Source organism: Phyllostomus hastatus, unplaced genomic scaffold, assembly GCF_019186645.2.
Source record: "Phyllostomus hastatus isolate PE091 unplaced genomic scaffold, TTU_PhHast_1.1 phas_contig_210, whole genome shotgun sequence".
NCBI lineage: Eukaryota > Metazoa > Chordata > Mammalia > Chiroptera > Phyllostomidae > Phyllostomus > Phyllostomus hastatus.
The window spans coordinates 30,744,527-30,760,792 of NW_025333737.1; the positions used below are offsets into that span (position 1 = coordinate 30,744,527).

Consider the following 16,266-nt stretch of genomic DNA (forward strand, 5'->3'; position numbering starts at 1 on the left):
CTACTCAAAAAATGAGAATGAAGAAGAAAGAAAGCAGGGAGAAGGGAAGGCAGGCAGGGAGGGACAGGCAGGGGAAGAGGGAGGGAGGGGAGGAGGGAGGAGGAAAAACACAAAGAAAATAGAAAAACAGAAGAAAATCAGTACGAACATAGAATTTCTTGAGGAAGCTGCAATCAAACCCTCTTTAGTAGCGGCTGTCATTTACGCAGAGTTTGTTTTAATGACTATATAAACAATTAGAATGACGTGTCGGTAATTTTCCAGTTCCGAACCAGGCTGTAACAATGAAAACAATTTGCTTTATGAAACACGGAGACAGACTAATCTTTGATATTCTTGTCCGTGCAGGCTTATCAGCAAGACTTGGAGGAGATAAGCCCACAGATTAGGAATCACCGTTTCAAAGCTTTACTACCCCCCTAGTGGCAGGCGACAAGCTGTTGGCTTGACTTGTTTGGGGGTCCGCATTGTGTATGCACCCCTGGCTAGGTCTGGGTACAGAGCAAAAACTAGACATGGGGGAGGGGGGAGAAAAACTGTCAAGTCACCAAGCAAAAGACTCATATTTAAAAAAAAAAATAAGCCAGACACAAAGGGACAAGTACTGTCTGATCCCACTCACATGAGGCACCCAGAGCAGTCACAGTGATGCACAGGAAGCGTTCACTCCCAAGGGTGGGCGGGAGGGAGTGGGAGCTGGTGTCTGATGGGTACAGCTTCAGCCGGCGACCGTGAGAAGGTTCTGGAGCTGGATGGCAGTGACTGCATGACAATGTAAACACACTCAACGCCACAGCATATCCTTAGTGCCATTTAAAAAATGGTTAAAATGGTAAAAAAAAAAAATTTAATGGGGGTGGGGGGAAAGCCAGTTCTTAACGCTGAAATGCAAAGGAGACAGAGAACTGGCTTTCCCTTCTCTTTTCTCCAGCGGCAGGTGAGCTTTCGGCCCTCCCGGGGGTTGACGCGATCTGGGAGCACAGCCTCTCAGGGAGTCGATGGAAGGGAAGTGCCCTCCACACGGACCGCTGCTTGCACTCAGAGAAGCGCATCTGCCGACCACGAACGCACGGGTGTGACGGACCCTCCCGTGACACAGGAAGCACTTGCTGAACGAAGACCCACCTGAGCACCTGTTACGCGCCAGGCCCCGCTCCAGGTACTGAGGACCGGGCAGGGAGCGACACAGGTGTGTCTCTGCGGAACTTACGCTCTAGCGTCTACTGTGAAATTCTTGGAAGTTTAAATAAATACAGTCTATACTATAGTTTCTCAAATTTTTGTTTTTAACGTTCTTTTTCTTTCTGTTGGCGGGGGATAGGACACCACTTGAGTACTGCAGAACCTTCACGTAGGTAAACCACAAAGTCTGTGCATTCAAACCAATATTTGGAAAAAAAGTTTTCAAAGGATCTCGACAACACCCAAATGACAAGGGTGATGACTAGATTTGTTGAGGGCTCAGCAACATGAAAGCCATTCCTTATGGAAGCAGGACATCTGCTCAGTCAGCCGTGCTGAAAGGTGATCACGTGTATGACGCTGTGCTATGTGCAAAGGAAACCAGGTCGTGCCCGGGATGCCACAGGTAAGACCATTTCAGCGTGGTATTAGTCCAGCTTCCCCCCCGGCACACACAGTTTTACTTAGAGGGTCACGTTCGTGCTCACCACGATCAAATCCCTTAACCTTCAGAGATGACTTGCGGATTCAGTCTCTACAAGGTACTAAACATACAGAGCATGGAGTTAAAAATTCACAGTGGGACTCAAGCTTCTACCCACCAGCAAACAAAAGCACAAGGTGGGAGGTGGCTAGCAAATATTCAGTTTCTTCTTTTTCCCATGGAGTAAAATATAGGTCAAATCCTATTAACACAACACACGCCACCACAGTGAAAACCTACAGGTAACAAAAATATTTTGAAATATCTGAAAAATATGCCACCTGTTTCTCAAGTCAACACACAATCCTTTATTCAATATAATGAATATAATGAATTTTTAAAACAAAGGATCACACTCCTTGGAGTATAATACCTTTTTGTATAGGCTCTTAAATTTTCATCTAAGAAAAAATTTTAAATATTCTAAAATAAGTTGCCATATTATGTTGGGAAAAATATTTTTCCTTTGTGGAAATAATCCTCAATTTTACTGAGAAATTAATGACATTCAGTATAACAGAATGGTTTTATTTTTACAGATTTTATTTCTTTATTTTTAGAGAGAGGGGAAGGGAGGGAGAAAGAGAGGGAGAGAAACATCAACATGTGGTTGCTTTTCACGTGCCCCCCACCAGGGACTTGGCCCACAACCCAGGCATGTGCCCTGAATGGGAATTGAACCACCGACCTTTGGTTCGAAGGCTGGCACTCAGTCCACCGAGCCACCCCAGCCAGGGTTATATCAGAATGTTTGAAGTGTTATAATTAACCTACTTTTGGCATCATGCTAAAATAAAGGGATTCCTAAGGCACTCCTTACTAAGAGATATTGGATGTTTTATTTGACATTAAAAAAACAACTAGTTTGGCTTGGATATCAGCCAATATTCAAAGCAACAGAGAAGTTCCATTCATTTCTTCAAAGGTTCCTTCTAGAATCAGATCTCTAAACAGACCATTAAGAAGGCCTGAAGAGTCAAGGGCACTGGGGCTTAGGCATTGTGGAGGTTCCGGAGTCTCTTGGCCAAGATGGACCTCTAAAGCCCTGTTTGTTCAGTCTTGAACACTCGGAGTTACCATCAGCTCATGCGCAGAGAATTAAAAATTACTCCCCTCCCTTAGGTACCTCTTAAGACTAGGCTAATATTAGGAGGGGCAAAAATCACTTTTGGAAGGAGAACTTTGCCCTGGCTGGCGTAGCTCAGTGGATTGAGCGCCGGCTGCAAACCAAAGTGTCGCAGGTTCGATTCCCAGTCAGGGCACATGCCTGGGTTGCAGGCCATGGTCCCTAGCAACCGCACATTGATGTTTCTTTCTCTCTCTCTATTTCCCTCCCTTCCCTCTCTAAAAATAAATAAATAAAATCTTTAAAAAAAAAAAGAAAGGAGAAATTTCATTTGTAACTAAAAGATCCCAAATTCCAAGCTTCAACTTTAAGTATATCATAAAAATGAATAGTAGCTAGGACCAAAAGAATACTATTATTTTCTACGCAAACTCTGTTTCAAACACTCCCCCAAAGAAAGACAAAATAGAAACGGTCTAAAAGTAATTTGATAGTTGAGTAGTATCTAAAACAGAATGGGCTGTTTTCGTTCTAGAGATGTAAGTAAGCAAGGTCATATAGGGGTGACCAGGGTCACTCTAGGCTGATGCATCCAAGTTCAATACTCAGGCCCTTACACCCTTCTGCAATAAAACAACAAGCAGCACCCAGCCTCCTCCCTGCACCCTCTTTCTGATCACCTTATAAATAAAAGTATATTCCAAAATCCATTTGCATGCTTGTTGTCTGGAACAGAGACTATTTTCTCACAGAGACAAAGTTGCCAAGAGATGAAAAATCCCTAGGTAAACCCCCAAACCTCAGCTGAGCGACAAGCTTATAAAACCCAATTACCCTTTATAGTTTTGTCTCATGCGCTAGCTACTGGCGGGCGGTATCAGTGGGGACAGTCCTTCGGGAGGGCAGCTGGCACTATCTACGCAAATGACCTGGCCACCCCACTTCCAGAGCTTACGTGCAGGAGATGGTCTGGGAAGTGGAAAAAAAAAAAAAAAGTCTGCTCGGCCCAAGCACGTGCACCACGGCGTCGTCAATAAAAGTGAAGAACTGGAAACAACCTAAATATCCATTCATAGATTAGCTGACTAAATTATGGCAGGGTCATACAATGGAATCCCTTCGAGTGTTCAAGTCGATGGATATTTATTAAGTTTCTGAGGAAACAAGTCCCTCCTGAGCCCCTGAACAACAAGATCAGACTAGGGGTTTGCTTTAACCATACATGTGGGTGATTCACCCCTTCTCCGTAGTTGCTGAGTCCACTGCCTGGGGCGATGGGGAGCTGGTTGTTTGTTTCAGGTGCCTGCGCCCAGAGTCCAGGAGCCTCTTGAAGTGTAAGCGGAAGTTTATGTGCATGTGTATTGCACTGGGAGGACAGTCAATGGTTTTGCTGGAACCTCAAAACGGCCCCCGAATCCCCAAAGGGTTAAGAACCGCTGGCACATACAGTTGAATGGGTCAAGGTGTTGTCTAACTTTGCCTTAAAAAGCAAATATGGCTGTATAGTCCATTCATTCACTAGTTAACAAATATTTACTCAGTACTTACTAAGTCTTACCTTAATTGGTAGCCAAATTACCATAAAATTTTGGGATACATTTCTTTATTCACGTTGGAAGTATTTTAAACCACCCCCCACCGCCCCCTTCAAAACTTCAAAAAGTCTTTCAGGAGCTAAGAGACAAAAAAGGAGATTACAGAGTTGCAAACAAAATTATGTTTGCATCTTTTAAATCTTACATACTTTTTTTTGCATCTTTTGTCTTTTTTTTTCTTTTTTTGCATCTTTTGCATCTTACATACATTTGAACTCTTTAAAGAGATAAACTTCTGGTTTATGGACTGGAAAGACTTATCTTGGAGAAGATAGCCAAGTTCTCAACATCGGATCAAGACAAGCAACACAAACAAGTACCAGTTTTAATGAGAAAAGCAATACATCACTGTAGACACTGACTTAAAAATACCTTCAATGGACTGATGCCATTATGATAAAACATATGATGCTAAACATGAGGCCCCAAATATACATGATTTATATAATATCTATCGCCTGGTTTGCTGAAAATGACTCAGACACACAGGAGAAGAAACTGGTCTAACTGGTCACAATAACATCACAGTGATGAAACCGATCACAGGGAACACCAGCAACAAATAAGCTGAGACCAAAGTTAAACAAATTTTTGGATTAAATAAGATGATCACATTTTCGGGAGGCAGAGGAGGTCAGAAGTCAGAAGCAAAAGAACCATAAAATCAATAGGATTTATTAATGAAGGCATATGGAGAAATATATGTGTATACAGTTTTATTTTCAACATGTGAAAATATTTACCTTCATGAATTTGAATCAACTACTTATGGATTCAGGTTTAAAAAGCATTAAAAGATACTGTATGATTTCTTTTGTGTTCTGGTAGTCTCAAAACTGACTTAAAATCATTACAGCAAATTTATCACAATAATTTACAAGGCATAATCTAAGTGAAGGTAGATTTTACTATGATGAATTTTACATAAAGTAAGTAGGTCTTCTGCTGGGCTCAAAAATACATATTTTTTAAGACTGTAATTTTATTTGCTGCAAAGTGACAAGACCTACACATTACAGCTGTGCTCCAGAATTCTTCTAGAAGATCAACTTATAGTTTATTTTCATTGTTCTTCTTTAAACTCCTTACAATGTTCAAATGCTTTTATAACACTAAATCTGGTTACAAAGAAACGACTTAATGTGAGTTTAATTAAATCAGAAGACAAGTCTTTTGTATTAACAATGACATATACCCAAGAGAAAGTATATTTCACCCGGCATTTCCTTTACCAGATGTTCCCAAATGAATGCCATAATAAACATTTAGAGAAGTCATTAAACATGACTAACAAAACGACAAGAAAAAGAAACCTAGCAACCTTCATAGGTATCATCATGAAAGAGAAAGCAGTACAAAAGCAAATGCAGCAAATATTTTGAAATAACATAATGTTTGGGGTAGTAGGAAGTTAAAATAAACTAAGCCAATTTTTTTCAAAAGTTGAAAAAAACACACACCTTCAACATGAAAAGAATGGTAGCTTAGCAGAGCACACACACAAGTAAAATTATATGATTTCTTTATCATATTTAGAAAACAATGTAATTCTCCATCCACTTACGGAGCATTCCACCCAATATAGGAAACAACTCAGTGCTCAAGTTCAAATCATTTTAACTCTTCAAATGTTGGAAACAATAATAATGACTTTAATGTAGTTCTTCAACAAAATACATCACATCACCATACCAAATAAGTCTATCATGCCAAACATTTAACACAAACATCATAAACTACTCATTTTTCTGCTCCTGAAAAGGAAACACAAACTGAAAACAACAACAAAAAAGCAGGTTTCTTACTCTAAATCAACACACAAATGTTACTTTAAAAAATACTCTCCCCCAGCTTTGCTGAGCTGTCACTGACATACACCGTTGTGCGAGTTTAAGATATGCAATGTGATGGTTTGATACATGTACATATTGCGAAATGGTTACCACAATAAGGTTAGTTAAGACATCCATCACATAGTTACTATTTGTGTGCGTGTGTGTTGGTGGGGGGAAGGTAAGAACTTTGAAGATCCACTCTCTTAGCAACTTTAAAATAAATATACAATACAGGACTGTCGGCTACAGTCACCGGGCTGCACGTCGCATCCCCAGAACTCACCCCAGAAGTTCATACCCTTTGACCACCCTCGCCCATTCCCCCACCTCCGGCCCGTGGCAACCACCAATCTGTTCTGCTTCCGAGCAGTTCGGGGTTTTTTAGGTTGACATTTCGGTGAGATCCTACAGTGTTTGTCTCTGCCTGACTTATCTCACTCAGCAGAAGGCCCTCCAGGTTCATCGATGTCACCAGTGGCAGGACTTCCTTCTTTTTTACGGCTGAGTAATACTCCATGGTATACATAAGACAAAGAAGGAAGATCCGTATCACGTTTTCTCCACGCCTTCCCTGAAAACAGCTCTTTTCTGCACGCACATGCACATCCAGACTCTCACGACCCAGAACAAGCTTTTCTCAATGCCTATTCTGTTCTCCTAAGCGCAACTGTCCGTGATTTTCTTGTAATTGGGTTTTTTAATTTAGTAACAGATTATACGCCTTACCTAAGTCATGAAATGTTTTTTATAACATGATCTGCAATGGCTGGATAATACTCCATTGTACGGCAATCCATCCATTTAGTCACGAACCGTCCAACGTTGAACACAAAGTTGTTTCCAACTCATTGCTCTTTTAAATAACCCTCTGAGGACGGTCCCTGTCCTATACAGATCTCTGAACACATTTCAGATTACATCATCTAAATGGAACTGTTAGGTCAAAGGGAAGGCACATTTTTAAGGCTCTGATAGGTATGTCAAAGTTCAAAAAAGTGCCGATTTACATTTCAACCAATGAGTAAGGAAGGTGTCAGTTTCCTTCACATTCCTAAGCAACACTGTTTTTCTTTTTTCAGTATTGCTAGTTTTTGTAACTCTGCTAACTGGAAAAATTATGTCATTGTTTTTATTTGCATTTCTTGATTTCTAGTGCAGCTGAACATAATTTTGTGTAATTATGGGCCATTTGTATTTTTTCTTTTGTTCATTTTTCCCATTGGGAGAACCATCTTTTTCTTATTTATTTATATTCTTTGTCTATTAAGAATATTAACTCCTAACATTTTGTCCTGTTTGTTAAAAACAGTCTTCTCACGTTGTCACTTACCTTTGGTTTCTGACATTTTGAGCATAAAGAAGTTTTTAATCTTTCTGTGTGTGGATCAATACATTCTTTTATGAGTTATTCCATAAAAGCCACTGTTTTAAGTTTGTCCTGTTCAAATTTACCTAAAAATACCACAGGAACACAATGCCTAGTTCTGCCCAAGCTAGACTGTTCATACTTGGGTAATAAAAATTCAAAGCCATCCGTTTTGAGGGTGTCCCGTTTCCAGGGCGCAAATTTAAATGTGTGCTTCAGGTAACACGTTATCTCACTGAAGGACCCATTCCTTTACACTTACGTGCTCTGCTCTGGTGTTGCAAAACCAAGGGCTCAGGCTTCATCACCAGCTCGGCATGTTAACTGTGGTCGTGTCACTCAGGAAGCCAAATGTTTTCCATCGTGTGTTGATGCCTTCAACAGTTAAAGAGGAAGGCCCATCTCTCTTCAAGCTACAATGAAGGTAGTGTTGCTACTTGATATTTGAACTTACTGCAAGATAAACTCATCCTTCAAATGCGCTTAGGAGAAGCTCCAGGGTTTCCATTGACCACGTAACAACAACATAGAGAGAAGGGACCCTTGCCCTGCATCTCTGTGTATCAGACTTTCCATACGTTTGGAGGGAGGCTCTGCAGTGGCCAATCCTCACTATAATTCTCCCTTCCTTTCTACCAGGAACAGATCACAAACCCTAAATACATACACCCACAGGCTAAACCAACTGTTACATTTTGTAAAGGGCTGTATATTTCTGTAGATCTCCACTTTTCTCAAGCCTAAAAGATGAGCAAGAGACTTTTAGGAATGTGAAACAAAACAAAACAAAACAAAATACAATTAGCATTATTTCTGAGAGATCATTTTGCCTTAACGATGGATACTATCTTGAAGAATGCTAAATAATAAAGCTGGTAAATGCCCATTTTAAGCACTTCAACAGATTGAGAGTGCGACAGTTTCTTTTAATAAAAACTACAATGGCACTGGTGAACGTGGCTCAGTTATGACATTTCCCCCAGGCTGGATTTCTGAACCCCATTCTTTACAAAAATGTAATGATATGCCACCAACTAGGGGCTCTGAATTTTAGACAACACAAAACAGTTTTTCACAAACTTTCTAATTTACTCTCACCTAAAGGCTGGAAAACCCCACTGAAGGCTCTTAAAACTCAACAGACATTAAAAAAAAAAAAAAAAAAAAGCTTTAATTGTTGGATCTCACTGACACAAACATAAGGAAATTCTGAGTTATAGATACTTCACATTAAGCTTTTTCCACTGACACTGTAACTTTTGTCAACATTCAAAGAAAATTCAACCCTGGTCAAAGGTGACAGTTTGACAATCCTGGAAGTGAACATCCTCTGTTTATCTGAACTCGTTTACACGCTCTGCTCAGGGAACTGAAGTGTTCGTCCCCGGCTCGAGCTCTCAGGTTCAGATCTCCGGACCTCAGGGCTGTGAGCTGCCTCTCCCAGACTTAACCTCACAATTCCCCGGCCAGGTGAAGCGGCGCTGAGAGAAGGCAAGCACCAGGTACGAAAAGGAACACGTGTCTGAGGCTAGCTCCTAATGACCTTCTGTGTAGCCCCAAACCCGGCCATTCATCCGGCTGCCTTTCCCCCTCGCCCGGATTGAAATTCTTAAGCCCGTCTCTCTCAGAAGTCACCATTAGTGGCTCTCGAAAGCTTTAGTAAAACAACATTAGGACCATAAACCCTTTCAAGGCGCCGCCGCCCATAAAACGGACACCCTCGTGTCCTCGGTCAGCAAACACTATGTCACCTGCCGCAGGGGCAGCAGAGCTCCTCCTGTTTGTCAACAGAGGCCAAGAAGACGGCTTACGGCCCCTGCCCGACGTCGCGTGCGTGGCGACGCCGGTGGGGAGCCGCACAGCACCACTCACAGTTAAAATGAAGACTTTCTCTGTTTCAATACTCATTGTCTTCATATCTTTAAAAAATTCCAAGTGCACATAAAAACGTTTCATTAAAAAAAAAAAAGAGAGAACCAAGAGTCCGTTTTGGAAGACAAATGAAGAAATGCACGCCTTAAAGAAAGCCACACACTGTCTTCTTGCAAAGGCGCAGAGCAGGGTCAGGAATGCAGCCGCCCATCAGCTGGCCTGGAGCTGAATCCAGCCCTGTCATTGCCAGCAATGTGACCTTGGGCAAGTTACTTAACTTCTCTGTGGTCATTTCTTCATCTTTCAGCTGAGGATATTACCCACCCCCACCCCCCCTTGCCCAGGGGATCACGAGTTAAAACAAGGCAAGGGCTTACGACAGTGTCTGCTTGGCACCGTAAGGAGACAGTGTTAGGTGTTATTTTTATTATCTTTGTACTTTTTAGGCTTTTTAATGAGTTTTCTGATCACTTTTTGACAGATGGCACGATGATGATTATAGAGAGAATTAGTATTATCTTCTCAGATGAGCTGTAAATCGTTTTGTGTTTTTTTTTAAGATTTTATTTATTTATTTTTAGAGAGGGAAGGGAGGGAAATAGAGAGAGAGAGAGAGAGAAACATGAATGTGCAGTTGCTGGGGGCCGTGGCCTGCAACCCAGGCATGTACCCTGACTGGGAATCGAACCTGCGATGCTTTGGTTCGCAGCCTGTGCTCAATCCACTGAGCTACACCAGCCAGGGGTAAATCATTGTTTTTATACGAATCATGAAGTGGCTATTACTATTAACTTTGGCTCCATTTCCCATATGCACCCCCCCCCCAAAAAAAAATCTCCTACCAGGGGAAAGCAAGCAGTATTAGAAAACTCTGGGGTTTGTCCTGTTACCACTGAAAAGTAAAGCCAAAATCACTTTTACTAGCCTGACGGACACTGAAAATATCAGTCACCAAATTAATCCCAACAAATAACAATAATTGATCAGCTCATTGATGTATTTCCCCTTGTCTTCCCCAACCTTTCTCTAACGAGTCAGAAAGGAAAGTTTTCATATTTTCTGAGAATCTCATTACTGCTCTCAAACCATACTCTGTATCTTAGTACAATTAAAAAAATGAGTCAGCACAAGCACTTCAAAAACCTAGCAGTGCAGAGAATCTGGAAATATTTCTCTTCACAATAGAAATCTGGGAAAATCAAAAGGATTCCTCAGAGTGCCAAAGGCAAGGTAAGAATAAATGGACAGAGAGCGTTGGAGTCGACTTTGCAAGTTAGCTTCCCAAAGACAAATAAATGTTCTTTATTCATCAATGCATGTTATTTTTTTCATCTTAGCAGTATCATAATACATGGGAATGGATGTCACTGTTCTGAATAAACCCAAAGAGGTTAATATCCAGTATATGACAAACTATAACCTCTCCTTTCTTGACACTGGGGGGTCAAGATACTCGATGCATTCGACGTACTTGCAAACCGTGTGATGCCACACTGCGTGCACGCCAACGCAGTGCTGCTTTCAGGAATGGACCCAAAACAAAACTTAGGAGAGCTAAGCGGCCCCTAAGCTGCAAACATGTTTGAATGCCAATTTAATGAAGAGCCTATTTCGTTATTCCACTCCTTAGAATAAAGCTAGCTGAAGGCCCAGGAGACGACCCCCTGCTTCAACTGCTGAAACAATATTATCACACGCTCCTTTCACGCATGTACTTCCCCTCAACGCGCCCTCCAACATGGACACACACAGGCAGCAGCGGACCACGTGAGAATTGCTCAGGAAGGTGAAGGAAGAGTTTCACAGCTCAGGGTGATTTCTCCAAAACTATCCCACCGTCCCCTAGGTTTCTCTTTGTTTTCATATATAGGTCCTCCATGACATTCTGTGCGGCTTTCGGGTGGAGCCAGAAAAACTGCTGCTATTGTCCCTGCGGATCCCTGGGGTTCTGGATTATGGAGACCTGGGGCAACCCTCCTTTAAAGGCTGGCATCCAGGGCACCCGATGCTGGGTTCGACTCTACCTTAGCGCTGTGCATTTTCTGGGTACCTGAGAGGAAACAGATGGCAGCAGCCCCCCCCGCTTTGTGTGTGTGTGTGTGTGTGTGTGTGTGTGTGTGTGTGATAATTACGCTCTTGTTGTTGCTAAGATTTCCTCCCAGGCTGCCAGACCCCAAAGAGAACTGGGGAAGGATTGAGGACTTGCCTCCTCTTCCCAACTGGGTGTTCAGGCTGAGCTCCATAAGGCTGCCATGAAGCAGGGCCGACAGGTAAAACACAAACCACACGGCGTCTGATGCTTGTCTTTGTTTGAAATTCAAGTGTGACGCTGCGAGAAGGTTAATACGTGGACCTAATTTTGAAAATACAAACAGGAAGCACCCCCACCCCAATATTACCATTTAAAAAAAAAAAAAAGGAAACCAAACCTCAAAGATACCTTCCAAGGAAGTCATGGGTGGGACCAAAACTAACAACAGTAATAAAACGTCGTCTAAAACTCTGAAACCACCGAAAGCGAGGGTCTCGTTCAGTCAACTAAAAACCTAGCAGCTGTAAACTATTCCTTTCTGTGATTAGTAAAAACAGCATAGGCTTAGCTGTACAAAATCTTCTCCAAACAGGCTTAGGTAGTAAAGAATCATCATTAATTTTTTTAAAATTCCAACATCAATACTCTACTTAAAAGAAGGACCCACTAATTAAGAGTGGATACAATTTAAAAAAAAACTTTTTAAAGCTGTAATGCTCACAATTGAAATGTACAAAAAACCGGTCTGATCAATGGAAACTAGGTTGTTCAACTTGACTTTCTATTCCCACGAATAAGCATAAAACTCCTGTTTCCAACATTGCAGGGGAAAAAAATACTTCTGATTTTAGAACAAGTTCTGTTAACAAAGCTCAGAGTTAAAGAAAAGTTTTTTTCCTTTGAACACCACACAAAACTGGGGACAGTGATACTTTAGAGTTAACAACACGTTACGTTTATTAAGAAGTTCCAGAGTCTAACTATTTTGATGCTTTATTATGTAGTAAAAGGATAGTTTTCTGAAAAGCTCAGTAACCTGGAATTATCAGATAACTTTTTAAAAGAATAAGTTTCCAATGCCCCAGACAGATGAATAAAATGGAAGGTTTTTGCTTCTTTCTGTAGGAATAATGTGGTAATCTGTCCTCTATAGAAAGGAAAAATGGGTCACTGGTAATTAGAAGGTCCAGAAATCCGTGAGTACTTTATGAATACATACATGTTTGCAGGGCACTAGAATCCTTAACCTTTTTTTTTTCAATTCTACCTTCTACCTGCAATCCAATGTTGAACATATACTTTATCTACTTGTAACTTCTTCCTTTCCTAAGACTACCTGTATTACCTACCTACACAAAAATAAGCCACATGAACCACCACAAAAATACTCATAAATATAAACCTAACACAAGTCCCAAACATTTTGACTATAACTTGAAATAATTTGAATATAACTTTTAAGAAACTGACCTAAGTACCAAAAGAGCCAGAAATGACATCTGCCACTAGTCTTGATGTGGGTTGTTGGTTTGTTTGTTTTTTTTTTTGCAAATATAATTACTATTTTCAAAAGCCAATGGAGAGCAAGAAAGTGAAGAAGAAATGAGAAGTCGGCGCACAGTAGGAAGTGCCGACCAAAACATTTGTGTTGTAACGCTCCAAACAACGACAGCACTGTTCTCCCCTCCGCCACACAGAGTGCCTAGTGCCCGTTTGAGAAACGCGTCCACCTCGCGTTTCTCAGCACGATCCACGTGAATATCCTGCTGGCAGAAACGCGAGTCCCGGAGGAGCCAAGAACCGGAGAGGAGGTGGGATAAGGTGCGCGGCGGGATGTGCGGCGAAGATGTTGGTGCAGGCTTGGGCACCGAGTTATGCAATCCCCAAACTGCTGGTGATAGACATCAACTCTTTTTTTTTTTCCTGATGTTTTTAAAGAAAGGTCTCTTCATCCCTTCCTTTATGTCTCAACCAGGTGCTTGAAATTTTCATCTTCCAAAGGCCACAGAAAGCAAGTGATCTCCTGGATAGCACTTACCTGATCCCCAAGATCTTTGCATTAAACGTAACAGACATTACAAACTGTCAGGCGGTCACACTTTTCTGAAAACCAGCAGCCCCTTCCCGATGTACACTCTCAATTCTTACAGCTGAGATCTACCGTGAGCTGGGGAATTGGTACCAAAACAAACAAAAACACCGGAGCCTTGAAAATCAACCTTCAAACAGTGGAATCCACCTGAGGGGATCAGAATCAATCCAATGCTCACGGTGCAACAAAGTAAAATTTTAAAAATGTGAAGACACAAATGAAATACAGCCTCTTCTAAACACTATAGCAAATGACTATAAACAATATAAACACACGCACAGGAACAGGAGAACCTTGCAGAAGGAGGCCAAGTTCTATTATCTTAATTGAATGATAAAATTATTTGAGATAATACACTCAACAGCTGAAAGCTTATTATGGCCTAGGCGGCTATCCAACCACTTGGGAAACCTAAGATTCAAGCGGGCGATAAACACCATTTGAAGACTTAAAAAAAAGACATAAGATCAGTTTAATACCTTGGTGACACACTGGCCTTTCACAGGGTATTCCCCCCAAACATTCCAGAGACAGCTCATGAAACTGTATGTAAGCAAAGATCTGCTACTTCACTGTGCTTTGGGAAGCACACTTATCTCAGAGCCCTCCCACCGACATTTCAGGCGCTGCGCGGCCACACAGCTCTTGTGAACTGAGCAGGCCCCTACTCCACCTACCTGGGCCTCAGTTTCCTTATTCGTACCAGCCAAGAATGGAGCACAGTCGCTGGGGTCCTTCCTGGATCTAACTTTCTATGACCTGCTTTTAGCACTGTGCATTTGATACAAAGCTATGACAGGGTCACAGGGGACACGAAGGAAAAAAAAAAAACCCCAAAAACAAAAAACCTAGGCATGGCTCTTTGGGAAAGAGAGGATTGCTATCTCTTTCTGCCTGTAAAATTCTTGTGGTTTTCATTAATCTCATCTTCCTGAGAGCTGGTACTTGTTTTTCTTCTTTGCATTTTCCATCACTGCTGGCTGGCTACAAGTGTTTGCAACCGCCTCTTGCTCCTCGCAAGTTCTTTCCCCTTTGATCCGCCTTTCCGTCCTGCCAGATGCCTCCAGCCAGCCTCGGACCGGCTTTCGTGACACACGACTCCCCCTCCTCCGACTCTCTAGAGCTACCCCGGCACTAGGAGCCCTTTTCCGCACTTTATCCCGGGCTAGGAAAAAAGAACACGCTGCATCCCACCGCCACACGCACGAGCCCAGGCCTGGCGCGTCCGGCCGTGGGGTCCGGCACCCAGAGTCTGATCGAAATGCTCGTATTTGTTGCCTTGACTCCTTATAAGGCACTGTTCCCTGAAGCTTTGCGGATAACCCCCACCCCACCGGGCACCCCCAGGCTCACCCCACCCCCGGGAGTCGCAGTTACCTCTTTGGGAAGGAGGAAAGGCAAGAAGGCGGTACGAGCTATTCGGAACTGCACCACGAAAATGTGAGTGGCAGGCAGCAGTCCCCTGGGATCTCAGGGGCGTGCGCCGGGGTCCCTCACACCCCCTCCCCAGACACACGCGCACGCACAGCCTCCGCTGTACACCTTCCGCCCGCCGCGGCCTCCACACGCCGCCCCTCGCGCGCCCCGGCCCCGCGCCCCCGCGCCCCCGCCGCCCCCGCCGCCCCGCACCCAGCGCGGGGCCACCGCGGCCGCCTCCCTGCCCGGGAGCGATGGCGGCGCGCGGCCCTGCCGGGCGTCTCGGCGCCCGGGGCGCGGGGCCCCGCCCGGGAGGACTCGCCGGTCTCTCCCCCGGGCCCCGAGCCTAGGACCGGCCCCGCAGCTCCTACCTCGCTCGGCCCCTCGGGCGCCAGCGGCTGCCTCCCGCCCGCCTCTCGCTCGCTCCCTCTCTCGGCCGGGCCGCCGCACGGAGTCGCCTGCGCAGGATCCTCGCCCGGGTGACGGCTCCGGGCGCCGACTCTCCTAGCGCCGGGGCGCACGGGGGCGCGCGCGCCGCTCGCGCGCCCACACCGGCCGCGCGCGCCGCCCGCCACCCCGAGCGCGCCCCGCGCCGGCGCGCGCCGCTTCCTGGTTCCGCCTGGAGCGCGCTCGCGAGCCCCGCGGTCTCTCGCACCCCCTCCTCGGCCGCCCTGGGGGGACCGGGATCCCGCTCCGCGCACCCGGGGCGGCTACACGCTCCGGGGAGCCGGCGCCGCGCGCAGCCCCTCGTAGTCGAGCGAGGGTGGCTTCCCCATTTGGCTCCCCAGCCAGGTCCCACCGGCCACAAGCACATGCTGCTTTGCTTGGTGTGGACCACCACTAGCAGGGCTCTGGCCGTACTGTTGTGGTCACTGTGTGTCGCGTGGATTGGCGCCCCTCCGCCGCCCGCCCACCCACCTCTCTTCCCCCTGGCTGAGGCCCGCGTCCTGGGTCCTGTCCCTCCCAGGCCGAGGTCAGAAGTCCGCCACTGTCCCATCAATAATTATCCCGGGTTTGCTCCCAGGAGGGAGTTTCAGCCAGGGCGTCTGCTGCTTACCACCCAGATGGCGGAAAGCCTGGATGGACACAGCAATTCACATTCACCAAGGCCAACTGGATCGGTCCACTGTTCCAGAGGGAATCTCTGGGGGACAAGGGCGTCTGAGACCGTTTCGCTCCCTGAGGAATCTTGCTAGCTCCCACCAGTCAGCGCTGTGGGAGGGGCTGCCTGCTCTATCCAAAAAAGGGAGAATAAACTGCATCACTGCTGCAGGATGCAGGGGAAAGAGGTCTCTGAGACCCTTTTTCCATGCAATGGGGCGGGGG

General features: G+C 44.6%; 1 protein-coding gene across 2 annotated transcripts in view; it reads right to left on the reverse strand.

Annotated features, from left to right (window-relative positions):
• The window catches only part of STAT5B (signal transducer and activator of transcription 5B), a 59,276-nt gene extending 43,780 nt beyond the window's left edge, over nucleotides 1-15,496 (reverse strand). For both annotated transcript variants that reach the window (XM_045836098.1, XM_045836099.1), the window contains exon 1: nucleotides 15,312-15,496. The gene's annotated coding sequence lies outside the window, so the exon portion shown is untranslated. The remainder of the gene's footprint in view (nucleotides 1-15,311) is intronic.
• Between the last annotated feature and the right edge of the window lie 770 nt (nucleotides 15,497-16,266).